The sequence below is a fragment of the Pelodiscus sinensis genome, chromosome 25 (genome assembly GCF_049634645.1).
Source record: "Pelodiscus sinensis isolate JC-2024 chromosome 25, ASM4963464v1, whole genome shotgun sequence".
Classification (NCBI taxonomy): domain Eukaryota; kingdom Metazoa; phylum Chordata; order Testudines; family Trionychidae; genus Pelodiscus; species Pelodiscus sinensis.
Window position 1 is genome coordinate 19,875,651 of NC_134735.1, and position 19,392 is coordinate 19,895,042.

Here is a 19,392-nt window from a genome sequence, read left to right on the forward strand (position 1 = left end):
CGTCAGCTGGTGATTTTTGGCTCTGACTGTAAGGGATGAATTGAGCCGGGAACGTAGCTGGTCCTCTTGGGCTGGGCAGAAGCTTTTGATGGGATGAGATGGGTTTTGGTCAGCCGGCGTGTGCCTAAAGAGCGTGGGTGGTGGCGATGCGGGAGAAGCGGCGCGTCGGAGGGAATTGCTCGCGTGTCCTGTTGTTGAGCAGTATGGCGAAGGCAGAAGTTCTCTTTGTGAGGGGTTTGGCGTGCCTGGGAGTAGTAGAGCAAGGCCAGTGTTGATGCTGTGGCAGCTCTTTGTCTAGGCGTTTTGTCTAGGCCTGAATGAAGGCTCTGGGTAGCGTGGTCCAGAAGTGCTTTGTTCCACGAGCGTCTGGAGAGCCTCCCTGGCGCGCTCCCTGAGCGGGTCCCGGCGGCCCTTGTGGGTGGGAAAAGGGCAGGAGGAAGCCCTGTTGCCTGAGGACAGAAGAGGAGGCCTCCGTGCCTCCCACACAGGAAGCGGGGGGCTGCCGAGAGCTTCCCCGCAGGCGGCATCCTGGCCTGGCCTTTAGCTACTTGCAGCCTGGAGTGAAGGCGCGGAGTCAAAAGAGGCCGGTCCACACGTAGCAGAGGATGGTTTCGATCCATCGACCTCTGGGTTATGGACCCAGCACGCTTCCGCTGCGCCACTCTGCTCCTTTTGGGCTAGACTGCCCGCAATCCACTCTAGCACCTGGGCTGCACTGGCACGGCCAGGCAGAGGAGCAGGCTGCTAGGCAGCGTTTCGGAAAGGCCTTCGAGGTCTCTGTGGCGCAATGGGTCAGCGCGTTCGGCTGTTAACCGAAAGGATGGTGGTTCGAGCCCACCCAGGGACGTGGCTACGCTCGGCCTCCTGGCGCTTGCTAGCGGGCTCCCTTTTGCCACCTCCAAGCCATCCCTCTCGGCCTCGGTGAGGTCACCTTGTGGCCGGCAAGGTTCAGGGGCCGTGCCGTGCCACGGGAGCCCGTCTCCCAGCAACCGCGCCGGGGCCTCGGCCTCAGGGCTTAAGCCCCGAGCCCAAGCGCGAAAGCTCCAGCCGGGCAGGTGTCGCTCCCCTCCCGCCTCTACGCCAGCTGAGAGGGAGAAACGCACGAGCCGCGCGGGTTCTTAGCCGCCTCCCTCCTGCGGGCCTGTTTGCTGCGCAGACCTCTGGGCCTGTCTCATGCCTCCCCTGGGAAGCGTGGCCGCGCGAACTGAGCCCCAGTCGCAGCTCCTGAGGTTTCCTGTGCAGCCTTGGACTTGCATGGCTGCCATGGTTTCTCTTTGGAAGGGACTCGGACCCGCTTGGACAGGCGACTCGCCCGTGTGACTCCAAACGCCATCTTGTGGCTGTCTTTTTCCCCCACAGCCAGAACACCAGGATTCGCCTCCCACGGCAGAAGATGCAAAATGCCCTGGAAGGAAAGCCCTCCTGCTTTTTTACCTCGGGAGGATGTGGGCTACCAACCGAAGCTCTGAGCCAAGGACTGAAGGACCCGTCCAAGCCGTGGCCGTACTCCCGAGACTTGACCGAAGCCAGCTCTCTCTTCCATGACTGCTGCAAGCCTCAACCGAGAACGTGGCGAGTGCTCCCACAATTCCCTCTCCCCCTTTCCATTGAGGATTCTGAAGGACCGTCAGCTGGTGATTTTTGGCTCTGACTGTAAGGGATGAATTGAGCCGGGAACGTAGCTGGTCCTCTTGGGCTGGGCAGAAGCTTTTGATGGGATGAGATGGGTTTTGGTCAGCCGGCGTGTGCCTAAAGAGCGTGGGTGGTGGCGATGCGGGAGAAGCGGCGCGTCGGAGGGAATTGCTCGCGTGTCCTGTTGTTGAGCAGTATGGCGAAGGCAGAAGTTCTCTTTGTGAGGGGTTTGGCGTGCCTGGGAGTAGTAGAGCAAGGCCAGTGTTGATGCTGTGGCAGCTCTTTGTCTAGGCGTTTTGTCTAGGCCTGAATGAAGGCTCTGGGTAGCGTGGTCCAGAAGTGCTTTGTTCCACGAGCGTCTGGAGAGCCTCCCTGGCGCGCTCCCTGAGCGGGTCCCGGCGGCCCTTGTGGGTGGGAAAAGGGCAGGAGGAAGCCCTGTTGCCTGAGGACAGAAGAGGAGGCCTCCGTGCCTCCCACACAGGAAGCGGGGGGCTGCCGAGAGCTTCCCCGCAGGCGGCATCCTGGCCTGGCCTTTAGCTACTTGCAGCCTGGAGTGAAGGCGCGGAGTCAAAAGAGGCCGGTCCACACGTAGCAGAGGATGGTTTCGATCCATCGACCTCTGGGTTATGGGCCCAGCACGCTTCCGCTGCGCCACTCTGCTCCCTTGGGGCTAGACTGCCCGCAATCCACTCTAGCACCTGGGCTGCACTGGCACGGCCAGGCAGAGGAGCAGGCTGCTAGGCAGCGTTTCAGAAAGCCCTTCGAGGTCTCTGTGGCGCAATGGGTCAGCGCGTACGGCTGTTAACCGAAAGGATGGTGGTTCGAGCCCACCCGGGGACGTGGCTACGCTCGGCCTCCTGGCGCTTGCTAGCGGGCTCCCTTTTGCCACCTCCAAGCCATCCCTCTCGGCCTCGGTGAGGTCACCTTGTGGCCGGCAAGGTTCAGGGGCCGTGCCGTGCCACAGGAGCCCGTCTCCCAGCAACCGCGCCGGGGCCTCGGCCTCAGGGCTTAAGCCCGGAGCCAAAGCGCGAAAGCTCCAGCCGGGCAGGTGTCGTTCCCCTCCCGCCTCTACGCCAGCTGAGAGGGAGAAACGCACGAGCCGCGCGGGTTCTTAGCCGCCTCCCTCCTGCGGGCCTGTTTGCTGCGCAGACCTCTGGGCCTGTCTCATGCCTCCCCTGGGAAGCGTGGCCGCGCGAACTGAGCCCCAGTCGCAGCTCCTGAGGTTTCCTGTGCAGCCTTGGACTTGCATGGCTGCCATGGTTTCTCTTTGGAAGGGACTCGGTCCCGCTTGGACAGGCGACTCGCCCGTGTGACTCCAAACGCCATCTTGTGGCTGTCTTTTTCCCCCACAGCCAGAACACCAGGATTCGCCTCCCACGGCAGAAGATGCAAAAGGCCCTGGAAGGAAAGCCCTCCTGCTTTTTTACCTCGGGAGGATGTGGGCTACCAACCGAAGCTCTGAGCCAAGGACTGAAGGACCCGTCCAAGCCGTGGCCGTACTCCCGAGACTTGACCGAAGCCAGCTCTCTCTTCCATGACTGCTGCAAGCCTCAACCGAGACCGTGGCGAGTGCTGCCCGTGCTCCCACAATTCCCTCTCCCCCTTTCCATTGAGGATTCTGAAGGACCGTCAGCTGGTGATTTTTGGCTCTGACTGTAAGGGATGAATTGAGCCGGGAACGTAGCTGGTCCTCTTGGGCTGGGCAGAAGCTTTTGATGGGATGAGATGGGTTTTGGTCAGCCGGCGTGTGCCTAAAGAGCGTGGGTGGTGGCGATGCGGGAGAAGCGGCGCGTCGGAGGGAATTGCTCGCGTGTCCTGTTGTTGAGCAGTATGGCGAAGGCAGAAGTTCTCTTTGTGAGGGGTTTGGCGTGCCTGGGAGTAGTAGAGCAAGGCCAGTGTTGATGCTGTGGCAGCTCTTTGTCTAGGCGTTTTGTCTAGGCCTGAATGAAGGCTCTGGGTAGCGTGGTCCAGAAGTGCTTTGTTCCACGAGCGTCTGGAGAGCCTCCCTGGCGCGCTCCCTGAGCGGGTCCCGGCGGCCCTTGTGGGTGGGAAAAGGGCAGGAGGAAGCCCTGTTGCCTGAGGACAGAAGAGGAGGCCTCCGTGCCTCCCTCACAGGAAGCGGGGGGCTGCCGAGAGCTTCCCCGCAGGCGGCATCCTGGCCTGGCCTTTAGCTACTTGCAGCCTGGAGTGAAGGCGCGGAGTCAAAAGAGGCCAGCCCACACGTAGCAGAGGATGGTTTCGATCCATCGACCTCTGGGTTATGGGACCAGCACGCTTCCGCTGCGCCACTCTGCTCCCTTGGGGCTAGACTGCCCGCAATCCACTCTAGCACCTGGGCTGCACTGGCACGGCCAGGCAGAGGAGCAGGCTGCTAGGCAGCGTTTCGGAAGCCCCTTCGAGGTCTCTGTGGCGCAATGGGTCAGCGCGTTCGGCTGTTAACCGAAAGGATGGTGGTTCGAGCCCACCCAGGGACGTGGCTACGCTCGGCCTCCTGGCGCTTGCTAGCGGGCTCCCTTTTGCCACCTCCAAGCCATCCCTCTCGGCCTCGGTGAGGTCACCTTGTGGCCGGCAAGGTTCAGGGGCCGTGCCGTGCCGTGCCACAGGAGCCCGTCTCCCAGCAACCGCGCCGGGGCCTCGGCCTCGGGGCTTAAGCCCCGAGCCCAAGCGCGAAAGCTCCAGCCGGGCAGGTGTCGTTCCCCTCCCGCCTCTACGCCAGCTGAGAGGGAGAAACGCACGAGCCGCGCGGGTTCTTAGCCGCCTCCCTCCTGCGGGCCTGTTTGCTGCGCAGACCTCTGGGCCTGTCTCATGCCTCCCCTGGGAAGCGTGGCCGCGCGAACTGAGCCCCAGTCGCAGCTCCTGAGGTTTCCTGTGCAGCCTTGGACTTGCATGGCTGCCATGGTTTCTCTTTGGAAGGGACTCGGTCCCGCTTGGACAGGCGACTCGCCCGTGTGACTCCAAACGCCATCTTGTGGCTGTCTTTTTCCCCCACAGCCAGAACACCAGGATTCGCCTCCCACGGCAGAAGATGCAAAAGGCCCTGGAAGGAAAGCCCTCCTGCTTTTTTACCTCGGGAGGATGTGGGCTACCAACCGAAGCTCTGAGCCAAGGACTGAAGGACCCGTCCAAGCCGTGGCCGTACTCCCGAGACTTGACCGAAGCCAGCTCTCTCTTCCATGACTGCTGCAAGCCTCAACCGAGACCGTGGCGAGTGCTGCCCGTGCTCCCACAATTCCCTCTCCCCCTTTCCATTGAGGATTCTGAAGGACCGTCAGCTGGTGATTTTTGGCTCTGACTGTAAGGGATGAATTGAGCCGGGAACGTAGCTGGTCCTCTTGGGCTGGGCAGAAGCTTTTGATGGGATGAGATGGGTTTTGGTCAGCCGGCGTGTGCCTAAAGAGCGTGGGTGGTGGCGATGCGGGAGAAGCGGCGCGTCGGAGGGAATTGCTCACGTGTCCTGTTGTTGAGCAGTATGGCGAAGGCAGAAGTTCTCTTTGTGAGGGGTTTGGCGTGCCTGGGAGTAGTAGAGCAAGGCCAGTGTTGATGCTGTGGCAGCTCTTTGTCTAGGCGTTTTGTCTAGGCCTGAATGAAGGCTCTGGGTAGCGTGGTCCAGAAGTGCTTTGTTCCACGAGCGTCTGGAGAGCCTCCCTGGCGCGCTCCCTGAGCGGGTCCCGGCGGCCCTTGTGGGTGGGAAAAGGGCAGGAGGAAGCCCTGTTGCCTGAGGACAGAAGAGGAGGCCTCCGTGCCTCCCACACAGGAAGCGGGGGGCTGCCGAGAGCTTCCCCGCAGGCGGCATCCTGGCCTGGCCTTTAGCTACTTGCAGCCTGGAGTGAAGGCGCGGAGTCAAAAGAGGCCGGTCCACACGTAGCAGAGGATGGTTTTGATCCATCGACCTCTGGGTTATGGGCCCAGCACGCTTCCGCTGCGCCACTCTGCTCCCTTGGGGCTAGACTGCCCGCAATCCACTCTAGCACCTGGGCTGCACTGGCACGGCCAGGCAGAGGAGCAGGCTGCTAGGCAGCGTTTCGGAAAGCCCTTCGAGGTCTCTGTGGCGCAATGGGTCAGCGCGTTCGGCTGTTAACCGAAAGGATGGTGGTTCGAGCCCACCCAGGGACGTGGCTATGCTCGGCCTCCTGGCGCTTGCTAGCGGGCTCCCTTTTGCCACCTCTCGGCCTCGGTGAGGTCACCTTGTGGCCGGCAAGGTTCAGGGGCCGTGCCGTGCCACAGGAGCCCGTCTCCCAGCAACCGCGCCGGGGCCTCGGCCTCAGGGCTTAAGCCCGGAGCCAAAGCGCGAAAGCTCCAGCCGGGCAGGTGTCGTTCCCCTCCCGCCTCTACGCCAGCTGAGAGGGAGAAACGCACGAGCCGCGCGGGTTCTTAGCCGCCTCCCTCCTGCGGGCCTGTTTGCTGCGCAGACCTCTGGGCCTGTCTCATGCCTCCCCTGGGAAGCGTGGCCGCGCGAACTGAGCCCCAGTCGCAGCTCCTGAGGTTTCCTGTGCAGCCTTGGACTTGCATGGCTGCCATGGTTTCTCTTTGGAAGGGACTCGGTCCCGCTTGGACAGGCGACTCGCCCGTGTGACTCCAAACGCCATCTTGTGGCTGTCTTTTTCCCCCACAGCCAGAACACCAGGATTCGCCTCCCACGGCAGAAGATGCAAAAGGCCCTGGAAGGAAAGCCCTCCTGCTTTTTTACCTCGGGAGGATGTGGGCTACCAACCGAAGCTCTGAGCCAAGGACTGAAGGACCCGTCCAAGCCGTGGCCGTACTCCCGAGACTTGACCGAAGCCAGCTCTCTCTTCCATGACTGCTGCAAGCCTCAACCGAGACCGTGGCGAGTGCTGCCCGTGCTCCCACAATTCCCTCTCCCCCTTTCCATTGAGGATTCTGAAGGACCGTCAGCTGGTGATTTTTGGCTCTGACTGTAAGGGATGAATTGAGCCGGGAACGTAGCTGGTCCTCTTGGGCTGGGCAGAAGCTTTTGATGGGATGAGATGGGTTTTGGTCAGCCGGCGTGTGCCTAAAGAGCGTGGGTGGTGGCGATGCGGGAGAAGCGGCGCGTCGGAGGGAATTGCTCGCGTGTCCTGTTGTTGAGCAGTATGGCGAAGGCAGAAGTTCTCTTTGTGAGGGGTTTGGCGTGCCTGGGAGTAGTAGAGCAAGGCCAGTGTTGATGCTGTGGCAGCTCTTTGTCTAGGCGTTTTGTCTAGGCCTGAATGAAGGCTCTGGGTAGCGTGGTCCAGAAGTGCTTTGTTCCACGAGCGTCTGGAGAGCCTCCCTGGCGCGCTCCCTGAGCGGGTCCCGGCGGCCCTTGTGGGTGGGAAAAGGGCAGGAGGAAGCCCTGTTGCCTGAGGACAGAAGAGGAGGCCTCCGTGCCTCCCACACAGGAAGCGGGGGGCTGCCGAGAGCTTCCCCGCAGGCGGCATCCTGGCCTGGCCTTTAGCTACTTGCAGCCTGGAGTGAAGGCGCGGAGTCAAAAGAGGCCAGCCCACACGTAGCAGAGGATGGTTTCGATCCATCGACCTCTGGGTTATGGGCCCAGCACGCTTCCGCTGCGCCACTCTGCTCCCTTGGGGCTAGACTGCCCGCAATCCACTCTAGCACCTGGGCTGCACTGGCACGGCCAGGCAGAGGAGCAGGCTGCTAGGCAGCGTTTCGGAAGCCCCTTTGAGGTCTCTGTGGCGCAATGGGTCAGCGCGTTCGGCTGTTAACCGAAAGGATGGTGATTCGAGCCCACCCAGGGACGTGGCTACGCTCGGCCTCCTGGCGCTTGCTAGCGGGCTCCCTTTTGCCACCTCCAAGCCATCCCTCTCGGCCTCGGTGAGGTCACCTTGTGGCCGGCAAGGTTCAGGGGCCGTGCCGTGCCACAGGAGCCCGTCTCCCAGCAACCGCGCCGGGGCCTCGGCCTCGGGGCTTAAGCCCCGAGCCCAAGCGCGAAAGCTCCAGCCGGGCAGGTGTCGTTCCCCTCCCACCTCTACGCCAGCTGAGAGGGAGAAACGCACGAGCCGCGCGGGTTCTTAGCCGCCTCCCTCCTGCGGGCCTGTTTGCTGCGCAGACCTCTGGGCCTGTCTCATGCCTCCCCTGGGAAGCGTGGCCGCGCGAACTGAGCACCAGTCGCAGCTCCTGAGGTTTCCTGTGCAGCCTTGGACTTGCATGGCTGCCATGGTTTCTCTTTGGAAGGGACTCGGTCCCGCTTGGACAGGCGACTCGCCCGTGTGACTCCAAACGCCATCTTGTGGCTGTCTTTTTCCCCCTCAGCCAGAACACCAGGATTCGCCTCCCACGGCAGAAGATGCAAAAGGCCCTGGAAGGAAAGCCCTCCTGCTTTTTTACCTCGGGAGGATGTGGGCTACCAACCGAAGCTCTGAGCCAAGGACTGAAGGACCCGTCCAAGCCGTGGCCGTACTCCCGAGACTTGACCGAAGCCAGCTCTCTCTTCCATGACTGCTGCAAGCCTCAACCGAGAACGTGGCGAGTGCTCCCACAATTCCCTCTCCCCCTTTCCATTGAGGATTCTGAAGGACCATCAGCTGGTGATTTTTGGCTCTGACTGTAAGGGATGAATTGAGCCGGGAACGTAGCTGGTCCTCTTGGGCTGGGCAGAAGCTTTTGATGGGATGAGATGGGTTTTGGTCAGCCGGCGTGTGCCTAAAGAGCGTGGGTGGTGGCGATGCGGGAGAAGCGGCGCGTCGGAGGGAATTGCTCGTGTGTCCTGTTGTTGAGCAGTATGGCGAAGGCAGAAGTTCTCTTTGTGAGGGGTTTGGCGTGCCTGGGAGTAGTAGAGCAAGGCCAGTGTTGATGCTGTGGCAGCTCTTTGTCTAGGCGTTTTGTCTAGGCCTGAATGAAGGCTCTGGGTAGCGTGGTCCAGAAGTGCTTTGTTCCACGAGCGTCTGGAGAGCCTCCCTGGCGCGCTCCCTGAGCGGGTCCCGGCGGCCCTTGTGGGTGGGAAAAGGGCAGGAGGAAGCCCTGTTGCCTGAGGACAGAAGAGGAGGCCTCCGTGCCTCCCACACAGGAAGCGGGGGGCTGCCGAGAGCTTCCCCGCAGGCGGCATCCTGGCCTGGCCTTTAGCTACTTGCAGCCTGGAGTGAAGGCGCGGAGTCAAAAGAGGCCAGCCCACACGTAGCAGAGGATGGTTTCGATCCATCGACCTCTGGGTTATGGGCCCAGCACGCTTCCGCTGCGCCACTCTGCTCCCTTGGGGCTAGACTGCCCGCAATCCACTCTAGCACCTGGGCTGCACTGGCACGGCCAGGCAGAGGAGCAGGCTGCTAGGCAGCGTTTCGGAAAGCCCTTCGATGTCTCTGTGGCGCAATGGGTCAGTGCGTTCGGCTGTTAACCGAAAGGATGGTGGTTCGAGCCCACCCAGGGACGTGGCTACGCTCGGCCTCCTGGCGCTTGCTAGTGGGCTCCCTTTTGCCACCTCCAAGACATCCCTCTCGGCCTCGGTGAGGTCACCTTGTGGCCGGCAAGGTTCAGGGGCCGTGCCGTGCCACAGGAGCCCGTCTCCCAGCAACCGCGCCGGGGCCTCGGCCTCGGGGCTTAAGCCCGGAGCCCAAGCGCGAAAGCTCCAGCCGGGAAGGTGTCGTTCCCCTCCCGCCTCTACGCCAGCTGAGAGGGAGAAACGCACGAGCCGCGCGGGTTCTTAGCCGCCTCCCTCCTGCGGGCCTGTTTGCTGCGCAGACCTCTGGGCCTGTCTCATGCCTCCCCTGGGAAGCGTGGCCGCGCGAACTGAGCCCCAGTCGCAGCTCCTGAGGTTTCCTGTGCAGCCTTGGACTTGCATGGCTGCCATGGTTTCTCTTTGGAAGGGACTCGGTCCCGCTTGGACAGGCGACTCGCCCGTGTGACTCCAAACGCCATCTTGTGGCTGTCTTTTTCCCCCACAGCCAGAACACCAGGATTCGCCTCCCACGGCAGAAGATGCAAAAGGCCCTGGAAGGAAAGCCCTCCTGCTTTTTTACCTCGGGAGGATGTGGGCTACCAACCGAAGCTCTGAGCCAAGGACTGAAGGACCCGTCCAAGCCGTGGCCGTACTCCCGAGACTTGACCGAAGCCAGCTCTCTCTTCCATGACTGCTGCAAGCCTCAACCGAGAACGTGGCGAGTGCTGCCCGTGCTCCGACAATTCCCTCTCCCCCTTTCCATTGAGGATTCTGAAGGACCGTCAGCTGGTGATTTTTGGCTCTGACTGTAAGGGATGAATTGAGCCGGGAACGTAGCTGGTCCTCTTGGGCTGGGCAGAAGCTTTTGATGGGATGAGATGGGTTTTGGTCAGCCGGCGTGTGCCTAAAGAGCGTGGGTGGTGGCGATGCGGGAGAAGCGGCGCGTCGGAGGGAATTGCTCGCGTGTCCTGTTGTTGAGCAGTATGGCGAAGGCAGAAGTTCTCTTTGTGAGGGGTTTGGCGTGCCTGGGAGTAGTAGAGCAAGGCCAGTGTTGATGCTGTGGCAGCTCTTTGTCTAGGCGTTTTGTCTAGGCCTGAATGAAGGCTCTGGGTAGCGTGGTCCAGAAGTGCTTTGTTCCACGAGCGTCTGGAGAGCCTCCCTGGCGCGCTCCCTGAGCGGGTCCCGGCGGCCCTTGTGGGTGGGAAAAGGGCAGGAGGAAGCCCTGTTGCCTGAGGACAGAAGAGGAGGCCTCCGTGCCTCCCACACAGGAAGCGGGGGGCTGCCGAGAGCTTCCCCGCAGGCGGCATCCTGGCCTGGCCTTTAGCTACTTGCAGCCTGGAGTGAAGGCGCGGAGTCAAAAGAGGCCGGCCCACACGTAGCAGAGGATGGTTTCGATCCATCAACCTCTGGGTTATGGGCCCAGCACGCTTCCGCTGCGCCACTCTGCTCCCTTGGGGCTAGACTGCCCGCAATCCACTCTAGCACCTGGGCTGCACTGGCACGGCCAGGCAGAGGAGCAGGCTGCTAGGCAGCGTTTCGGAAGCCCCTTCGAGGTCTCTGTGGCGCAATGGGTCAGCGCGTTCGGCTGTTAACCGAAAGGATGGTGGTTCGAGCCCACCCAGGGACGTGGCTACGCTCGGCCTCCTGGCGCTTGCTAGCGGGCTCCCTTTTGCCACCTCCAAGCCATCCCTCTCGGCCTCGGTGAGGTCACCTTGTGGCCGGCAAGGTTCAGGGGCCGTGCCGTGCCACAGGAGCCCGTCTCCCAGCAACCGCGCCGGGGCCTCGGCCTCGGGGCTTAAGCCCCGAGCCCAAGCGCGAAAGCTCCAGCCGGGCAGGTGTCGCTCCCCTCCCGCCTCTACGCCAGCTGAGAGGGAGAAACACACGAGCCGCGCGGGTTCTTAGCCGCCTCCCTCCTGCGGGCCTGTTTGCTGCGCAGACCTCTGGGCCTGTCTCATGCCTCCCCTGGGAAGCGTGGCCGCGCGAACTGAGCCCCAGTCGCAGCTCCTGAGGTTTCCTGTGCAGCCTTGGACTTGCATGGCTGCCATGGTTTCTCTTTGGAAGGGACTCGGTCCCGCTTGGACAGGCGACTCGCCCGTGTGACTCCAAACGCCATCTTGTGGCTGTCTTTTTCCCCCACAGCCAGAACACCAGGATTCGCCTCCCACGGCAGAAGATGCAAAAGGCCCTGGAAGGAAAGCCCTCCTGCTTTTTTACCTCGGGAGGATGTGGGCTACCAACCGAAGCTCTGAGCCAAGGACTGAAGGACCCGTCCAAGCCGTGGCCGTACTCCCGAGACTTGACCGAAGCCAGCTCTCTCTTCCATGACTGCTGCAAGCCTCAACCGAGAACGTGGCGAGTGCTCCCACAATTCCCTCTCCCCCTTTCCATTGAGGATTCTGAAGGACCGTCAGCTGGTGATTTTTGGCTCTGACTGTAAGGGATGAATTGAGCCGGGAACGTAGCTGGTCCTCTTGGGCTGGGCAGAAGCTTTTGATGGGATGAGATGGGTTTTGGTCAGCCGGCGTGTGCCTAAAGAGCGTGGGTGGTGGCGATGCGGGAGAAGCGGCGCGTCGGAGGGAATTGCTCGCGTGTCCTGTTGTTGAGCAGTATGGCGAAGGCAGAAGTTCTCTTTGTGAGGGGTTTGGCGTGCCTGGGAGTAGTAGAGCAAGGCCAGTGTTGATGCTGTGGCAGCTCTTTGTCTAGGCGTTTTGTCTAGGCCTGAATGAAGGCTCTGGGTAGCGTGGTCCAGAAGTGCTTTGTTCCACGAGCGTCTGGAGAGCCTCCCTGGCGCGCTCCCTGAGCGGGTCCCGGCGGCCCTTGTGGGTGGGAAAAGGGCAGGAGGAAGCCCTGTTGCCTGAGGACAGAAGAGGAGGCCTCCGTGCCTCCCACACAGGAAGCGGGGGGCTGCCGAGAGCTTCCCCGCAGGCGGCATCCTGGCCTGGCCTTTAGCTACTTGCAGCCTGGAGTGAAGGCGCCGAGTCAAAAGAGGCCGGCCCACACGTAGCAAAGGATGGTTTCGATCCATCGACCTCTGGGTTATGGGCCCAGCACACTTCCGCTGCGCCACTCTGCTCCCTTGGGGCTAGACTGCCCGCAATCCACTCTAGCACCTGGGCTGCACTGGCACGGCCAGGCAGAGGAGCAGGCTGCTAGGCAGCGTTTCGGAAAGCCCTTCGAGGTCTCTGTGGCACAATGGGTCAGCGCGTTCGGCTGTTAACCGAAAGGATGGTGGTTCGAGCCCACCCAGGGACGTGGCTACGCTTGGCCTCCTGGCGCTTGCTAGCGGGCTCCCTTTTGCCACCTCCAAGCCATCCCTCTCGGCCTCGGTGAGGTCACCTTGTGGCCGGCAAGGTTCAGGGGCCGTGCCGTGCCACGGGAGCCCGTCTCCCAGCAACCGCGCCGGGGCCTCGGCCTCAGGGCTTAAGCCCGGAGCCCAAGCGCGAAAGCTCCAGCCGGGCAGGTGTCGTTCCCCTCCCGCCTCTACGCCAGCTGAGAGGGAGAAACGCACGAGCCGCGTGGGTTCTTAGCCGCCTCCCTCCTGCGGGCCTGTTTGCTGCGCAGACCTCTGGGCCTGTCTCATGCCTCCCCTGGGAAGCGTGGCCGCGCGAACTGAGCCCCAGTCGCAGCTCCTGAGGTTTCCTGTGCAGCCTTGGACTTGCATGGCTGCCATGGTTTCTCTTTGGAAGGGACTCGGTCCCGCTTGGACAGGCGACTCACCCGTGTGACTCCAAACGCCATCTTGTGGCTGTCTTTTTCCCCCACAGCCAGAACACCAGAATTCGCCTCCCACGGCAGAAGATGCAAAAGGCCCTGGAAGGAAAGCCCTCCTGCTTTTTTACCTCGGGAGGATGTGGGCTACCAACCGAAGCTCTGAGCCAAGGACTGAAGGACCCGTCCAAGCCGTGGCCGTACTCCCGAGACTTGACCGAAGCCAGCTCTCTCTTCCATGACTGCTGCAAGCCTCAACCGAGACCGTGGTGAGTGCTCCCACAATTCCCTCTCCCCCTTTCCATTGAGGATTCTGAAGGACCGTCAGCTGGTGATTTTTGGCTCTGACTGTAAGGGATGAATTGAGCCGGGAACGTAGCTGGTCCTCTTGGGCTGGGCAGAAGCTTTTGATGGGATGAGATGGGTTTTGGTCAGCCGGCGTGTGCCTAAAGAGCGTGGGTGGTGGCGATGCGGGAGAAGCGGCGCGTCGGAGGGAATTGCTCGCGTGTCCTGTTGTTGAGCAGTATGGCGAAGGCAGAAGTTCTCTTTGTGAGGGGTTTGGCGTGCCTGGGAGTAGTAGAGCAAGGCCAGTGTTGATGCTGTGGCAGCTCTTTGTCTAGGCGTTTTGTCTAGGCCTGAATGAAGGCTCTGGGTAGCGTGGTCCAGAAGTGCTTTGTTCCACGAGCGTCTGGAGAGCCTCCCTGGCGCGCTCCCTGAGCGGGTCCCGGCGGCCCTTGTGGGTGGGAAAAGGGCAGGAGGAAGCCCTGTTGCCTGAGGACAGAAGAGGAGGCCTCCGTGCCTCCCACACAGGAAGCGGGGGGCTGCCGAGAGCTTCCCCGCAGGCGGCATCCTGGCCTGGCCTTTAGCTACTTGCAGCCTGGAGTGAAGGCGCGGAGTCAAAAGAGGCCGGCACACACGTAGCAGAGGATGGTTTCGATACATCGACCTATGGGTTATGGGCCCAGCACGCTTCCGCTGCGCCACTCTGCTCCCTTGAGGCTAGACTGCCCGCAATCCACTCTAGCACCTGGGCTGCACTGGCACGGCCAGGCAGAGGAGCAGGCTGCTAGGCAGCGTTTCGGAAAGCCCTTCGAGGTCTCTGTGGCGCAATGGGTCAGCGAGTTCGGCTGTTAACCGAAAGGATGGTGGTTCGAGCCCACCCAAGGACGTGGCTACGCTCGGCCTCCTGGCGCTTGCTAGCGGGCTCCCTTTTGCCACCTCCAAGCCATCCCTCTCGGCCTCGGTGAGGTCACCTTGTGGCCGGCAAGGTTCAGGGGCCGTGCCGTGCCACGGGAGCCCGTCTCCCAGCAACCGCGCCGGGGCCTCGGCCTCGGGGCTTAAGCCCCGAGCCCAAGCGCGAAAGCTCCAGCCGGGCAGGTGTCGTTCCCCTCCCGCCTCTACGCCAGCTGAGAGGGAGAAACGCACGAGCCGCGCGGGTTCTTAGCCGCCTCCCTCCTGCGGGCCTGTTTGCTGCGCAGACCTCTGGGCCTGTCTCATGCCTCCCCTGGGAAGCGTGGCCGCGCGAACTGAGCACCAGTCGCAGCTCCTGAGGTTTCCTGTGCAGCCTTGGACTTGCATGGCTGCCATGGTTTCTCTTTGGAAGGGACTCGGTCCCGCTTGGACAGGCGACTCGCCCGTGTGACTCCAAACGCCATCTTGTGGCTGTCTTTTTCCCCCTCAGCCAGAACACCAGGATTCGCCTCCCACGGCAGAAGATGCAAAAGGCCCTGGAAGGAAAGCCCTCCTGCTTTTTTACCTCGGGAGGATGTGGGCTACCAACCGAAGCTCTGAGCCAAGGACTGAAGGACCCGTCCAAGCCGTGGCCGTACTCCCGAGACTTGACCGAAGCCAGCTCTCTCTTCCATGACTGCTGCAAGCCTCAACCGAGAACGTGGCGAGTGCTCCCACAATTCCCTCTCCCCCTTTCCATTGAGGATTCTGAAGGACCATCAGCTGGTGATTTTTGGCTCTGACTGTAAGGGATGAATTGAGCCGGGAACGTAGCTGGTCCTCTTGGGCTGGGCAGAAGCTTTTGATGGGATGAGATGGGTTTTGGTCAGCCGGCGTGTGCCTAAAGAGCGTGGGTGGTGGCGATGCGGGAGAAGCGGCGCGTCGGAGGGAATTGCTCGTGTGTCCTGTTGTTGAGCAGTATGGCGAAGGCAGAAGTTCTCTTTGTGAGGGGTTTGGCGTGCCTGGGAGTAGTAGAGCAAGGCCAGTGTTGATGCTGTGGCAGCTCTTTGTCTAGGCGTTTTGTCTAGGCCTGAATGAAGGCTCTGGGTAGCGTGGTCCAGAAGTGCTTTGTTCCACGAGCGTCTGGAGAGCCTCCCTGGCGCGCTCCCTGAGCGGGTCCCGGCGGCCCTTGTGGGTGGGAAAAGGGCAGGAGGAAGCCCTGTTGCCTGAGGACAGAAGAGGAGGCCTCCGTGCCTCCCACACAGGAAGCGGGGGGCTGCCGAGAGCTTCCCCGCAGGCGGCATCCTGGCCTGGCCTTTAGCTACTTGCAGCCTGGAGTGAAGGCGCGGAGTCAAAAGAGGCCAGCCCACACGTAGCAGAGGATGGTTTCGATCCATCGACCTCTGGGTTATGGGCCCAGCACGCTTCCGCTGCGCCACTCTGCTCCCTTGGGGCTAGACTGCCCGCAATCCACTCTAGCACCTGGGCTGCACTGGCACGGCCAGGCAGAGGAGCAGGCTGCTAGGCAGCGTTTCGGAAAGCCCTTCGACGTCTCTGTGGCACAATGGGTCAGTGCGTTCGGCTGTTAACCGAAAGGATGGTGGTTCGAGCCCACCCAGGGACGTGGCTACGCTCGGCCTCCTGGCGCTTGCTAGTGGGCTCCCTTTTGCCACCTCCAAGACATCCCTCTCGGCCTCGGTGAGGTCACCTTGTGGCCGGCAAGGTTCAGGGGCCGTGCCGTGCCACAGGAGCCCGTCTCCCAGCAACCGCGCCGGGGCCTCGGCCTCGGGGCTTAAGCCCGGAGCCCAAGCGCGAAAGCTCCAGCCGGGAAGGTGTCGTTCCCCTCCCGCCTCTACGCCAGCTGAGAGGGAGAAACGCACGAGCCGCGCGGGTTCTTAGCCGCCTCCCTCCTGCGGGCCTGTTTGCTGCGCAGACCTCTGGGCCTGTCTCATGCCTCCCCTGGGAAGCGTGGCCGCGCGAACTGAGCCCCAGTCGCAGCTCCTGAGGTTTCCTGTGCAGCCTTGGACTTGCATGGCTGCCATGGTTTCTCTTTGGAAGGGACTCGGTCCCGCTTGGACAGGCGACTCGCCCGTGTGACTCCAAACGCCATCTTGTGGCTGTCTTTTTCCCCCACAGCCAGAACACCAGGATTCGCCTCCCACGGCAGAAGATGCAAAAGGCCCTGGAAGGAAAGCCCTCCTGCTTTTTTACCTCGGGAGGATGTGGGCTACCAACCGAAGCTCTGAGCCAAGGACTGAAGGACCCGTCCAAGCCGTGGCCGTACTCCCGAGACTTGACCGAAGCCAGCTCTCTCTTCCATGACTGCTGCAAGCCTCAACCGAGAACGTGGCGAGTGCTGCCCGTGCTCCGACAATTCCCTCTCCCCCTTTCCATTGAGGATTCTGAAGGACCGTCAGCTGGTGATTTTTGGCTCTGACTGTAAGGGATGAATTGAGCCGGGAACGTAGCTGGTCCTCTTGGGCTGGGCAGAAGCTTTTGATGGGATGAGATGGGTTTTGGTCAGCCGGCGTGTGCCTAAAGAGCGTGGGTGGTGGCGATGCGGGAGAAGCGGCGCGTCGGAGGGAATTGCTCGCGTGTCCTGTTGTTGAGCAGTATGGCGAAGGCAGAAGTTCTCTTTGTGAGGGGTTTGGCGTGCCTGGGAGTAGTAGAGCAAGGCCAGTGTTGATGCTGTGGCAGCTCTTTGTCTAGGCGTTTTGTCTAGGCCTGAATGAAGGCTCTGGGTAGCGTGGTCCAGAAGTGCTTTGTTCCACGAGCGTCTGGAGAGCCTCCCTGGCGCGCTCCCTGAGCGGGTCCCGGCGGCCCTTGTGGGTGGGAAAAGGGCAGGAGGAAGCCCTGTTGCCTGAGGACAGAAGAGGAGGCCTCCGTGCCTCCCACACAGGAAGCGGGGGGCTGCCGAGAGCTTCCCCGCAGGCGGCATCCTGGCCTGGCCTTTAGCTACTTGCAGCCTGGAGTGAAGGCGCGGAGTCAAAAGAGGCCGGCCCACACGTAGCAGAGGATGGTTTCGATCCATCAACCTCTGGGTTATGGGCCCAGCACGCTTCCGCTGCGCCACTCTGCTCCCTTGGGGCTAGACTGCCCGCAATCCACTCTAGCACCTGGGCTGCACTGGCACGGCCAGGCAGAGGAGCAGGCTGCTAGGCAGCGTTTCAGAAGCCCCTTCGAGGTCTCTGTGGCGCAATGGGTCAGCGCGTTCGGCTGTTAACCGAAAGGATGGTGGTTCGAGCCCACCCAGGGACGTGGCTACGCTCGGCCTCCTGGCGCTTGCTAGCGGGCTCCCTTTTGCCACCTCCAAGCCATCCCTCTCGGCCTCGGTGAGGTCACCTTGTGGCCGGCAAGGTTCAGGGGCCGTGCCGTGCCACAGGAGCCCGTCTCCCAGCAACCGCGCCGGGGCCTCGGCCTCGGGGCTTAAGCCCCGAGCCCAAGCGCGAAAGCTCCAGCCGGGCAGGTGTCGCTCCCCTCCCGCCTCTACGCCAGCTGAGAGGGAGAAACACACGAGCCGCGCGGGTTCTTAGCCGCCTCCCTCCTGCGGGCCTGTTTGCTGCGCAGACCTCTGGGCCTGTCTCATGCCTCCCCTGGGAAGCGTGGCCGCGCGAACTGAGCCCCAGTCACAGCTCCTGAGGTTTCCTGTGCAGCCTTGGACTTGCATGGCTGCCATGGTTTCTCTTTGGAAGGGACTCGGTCCCGCTTGGACAGGCGACTCGCCCGTGTGACTCCAAACGCCATCTTGTGGCTGTCTTTTTCCCCCACAGCCAGAACACCAGGATTCGCCTCCCACGGCAGAAGATGCAAAAGGCCCTGGAAGGAAAGCCCTCCTGCTTTTTTACCTCGGGAGGATGTGGGCTACCAACCGAAGCTCTGAGCCAAGGACTGAAGGACCCGTCCAAGCCGTGGCCGTACTCCCGAGACTTGACCGAAGCCAGCTCTCTCTTCCATGACTGCTGCAAGCCTCAACCGAGAACGTGGCGAGTGCTCCCACAATTCCCTCTCCCCCTTTCCATTGAGGATTCTGAAGGACCGTCAGCTGGTGATTTTTGGCTCTGACTGTAAGGGATGAATTGAGCCGGGAACGTAGCTGGTCCTCTTGGGCTGGGCAGAAGCTTTTGATGGGATGAGATGGGTTTTGGTCAGCCGGCGTGTGCCTAAAGAGCGTGGGTGGTGGCGATGCGGGAGAAGCGGCGCGTCGGAGGGAATTGCTCGCGTGTCCTGTTGTTGAGCAGTATGGCGAAGGCAGAAGTTCTCTTTGTGAGGGGTTTGGCGTGCCTGGGAGTAGTAGAGCAAGGCCAGTGTTGATGCTGTGGCAGCTCTTTGTCTAGGCGTTTTGTCTAGGCCTGAATGAAGGCTCTGGGTAGCGTGGTCCAGAAGTGCTTTGTTCCACGAGCGTCTGGAGAGCCTCCCTGGCGCGCTCCCTGAGCGGGTCCCGGCGGCCCTTGTGGGTGGGAAAAGGGCAGGAGGAAGCCCTGTTGCCTGAGGACAGAAGAGGAGGCCTCCGTGCCTCCCACACAGGAAGCGGGGGGCTGCCGAGAGCTTCCCCGCAGGCGGCATCCTGGCCTGGCCTTTAGCTACTTGCAGCCTGGAGTGAAGGCGCCGAGTCAAAAGAGGCCGGCCCACACGTAGCAAAGGATGGTTTCGATCCATCGACCTCTGGGTTATGGGCCCAGCACACTTCCGCTGCGCCACTCTGCTCCCTTGGGGCTAGACTGCCCGCAATCCACTCTAGCACCTGGGCTGCACTGGCACGGCCAGGCAGAGGAGCAGGCTGCTAGGCAGCGTTTCGGAAAGCCCTTCGAGGTCTCTGTGGCACAATGGGTCAGCGCGTTCGGCTGTTAACCGAAAGGATGGTGGTTCGAGCCCACCCAGGGACGTGGCTACGCTTGGCCTCCTGGCGCTTGCTAGCGGGCTCCCTTTTGCCACCTCCAAGCCATCCCTCTCGGCCTCGGTGAGGTCACCTTGTGGCCGGCAAGGTTCAGGGGCCGTGCCGTGCCACGGGAGCCCGTCTCCCAGCAACCGCGCCGGGGCCTCGGCCTCAGGGCTTAAGCCCGGAGCCCAAGCGCGAAAGCTCCAGCCGGGCAGGTGTCGTTCCCCTCCCGCCTCTACGCCAGCTGAGAGGGAGAAACGCACGAGCCGCGTGGGTTCTTAGCCGCCTCCCTCCTGCGGGCCTGTTTGCTGCGCAGACCTCTGGGCCTGTCTCATGCCTCCCCTGGGAAGCGTGGCCGCGCGAACTGAGCCCCAGTCGCAGCTCCTGAGGTTTCCTGTGCAGCCTTGGACTTGCATGGCTGCCATGGTTTCTCTTTGGAAGGGACTCGGTCCCGCTTGGACAGGCGACTCACCCGTGTGACTCCAAACGCCATCTTGTGGCTGTCTTTTTCCCCCACAGCCAGAACACCAGAATTCGCCTCCCACGGCAGAAGATGCAAAAGGCCCTGGAAGGAAAGCCCTCCTGCTTTTTTACCTCGGGAGGATGTGGGCTACCAACCGAAGCTCTGAGCCAAGGACTG

At 62.1% G+C, this 19,392-nt stretch overlaps 8 non-coding genes across 8 annotated transcripts; all 8 read left to right on the forward strand.

Moving 5' to 3' along the window:
- Positions 1-773: 773 nt before the first annotated feature.
- TRNAN-GUU (transfer RNA asparagine (anticodon GUU)) lies at positions 774-847 on the forward strand. Its single transcript has one exon. It is a non-coding gene; the product is annotated as a tRNA-Asn (tRNA).
- Positions 848-4,032: 3,185 nt separating this feature from the next.
- TRNAN-GUU (transfer RNA asparagine (anticodon GUU)) lies at positions 4,033-4,106 on the forward strand. The gene has a single exon. It is a non-coding gene; the product is annotated as a tRNA-Asn (tRNA).
- Positions 4,107-5,671: 1,565 nt separating this feature from the next.
- TRNAN-GUU (transfer RNA asparagine (anticodon GUU)) lies at positions 5,672-5,745 on the forward strand. The gene has a single exon. It is a non-coding gene; the product is annotated as a tRNA-Asn (tRNA).
- Positions 5,746-10,551: 4,806 nt separating this feature from the next.
- On the forward strand, positions 10,552-10,625 carry TRNAN-GUU (transfer RNA asparagine (anticodon GUU)). The gene has a single exon. It is a non-coding gene; the product is annotated as a tRNA-Asn (tRNA).
- Positions 10,626-12,176: 1,551 nt separating this feature from the next.
- Positions 12,177-12,250, forward strand: TRNAN-GUU (transfer RNA asparagine (anticodon GUU)). Its single transcript has one exon. It is a non-coding gene; the product is annotated as a tRNA-Asn (tRNA).
- A 3,176-nt stretch (positions 12,251-15,426) lies between these two features.
- On the forward strand, positions 15,427-15,500 carry TRNAN-GUU (transfer RNA asparagine (anticodon GUU)). The gene has a single exon. It is a non-coding gene; the product is annotated as a tRNA-Asn (tRNA).
- A 1,560-nt stretch (positions 15,501-17,060) lies between these two features.
- Positions 17,061-17,134, forward strand: TRNAN-GUU (transfer RNA asparagine (anticodon GUU)). The gene has a single exon. It is a non-coding gene; the product is annotated as a tRNA-Asn (tRNA).
- Positions 17,135-18,685: 1,551 nt separating this feature from the next.
- TRNAN-GUU (transfer RNA asparagine (anticodon GUU)) lies at positions 18,686-18,759 on the forward strand. Its single transcript has one exon. It is a non-coding gene; the product is annotated as a tRNA-Asn (tRNA).
- Positions 18,760-19,392: the final 633 nt, after the last annotated feature.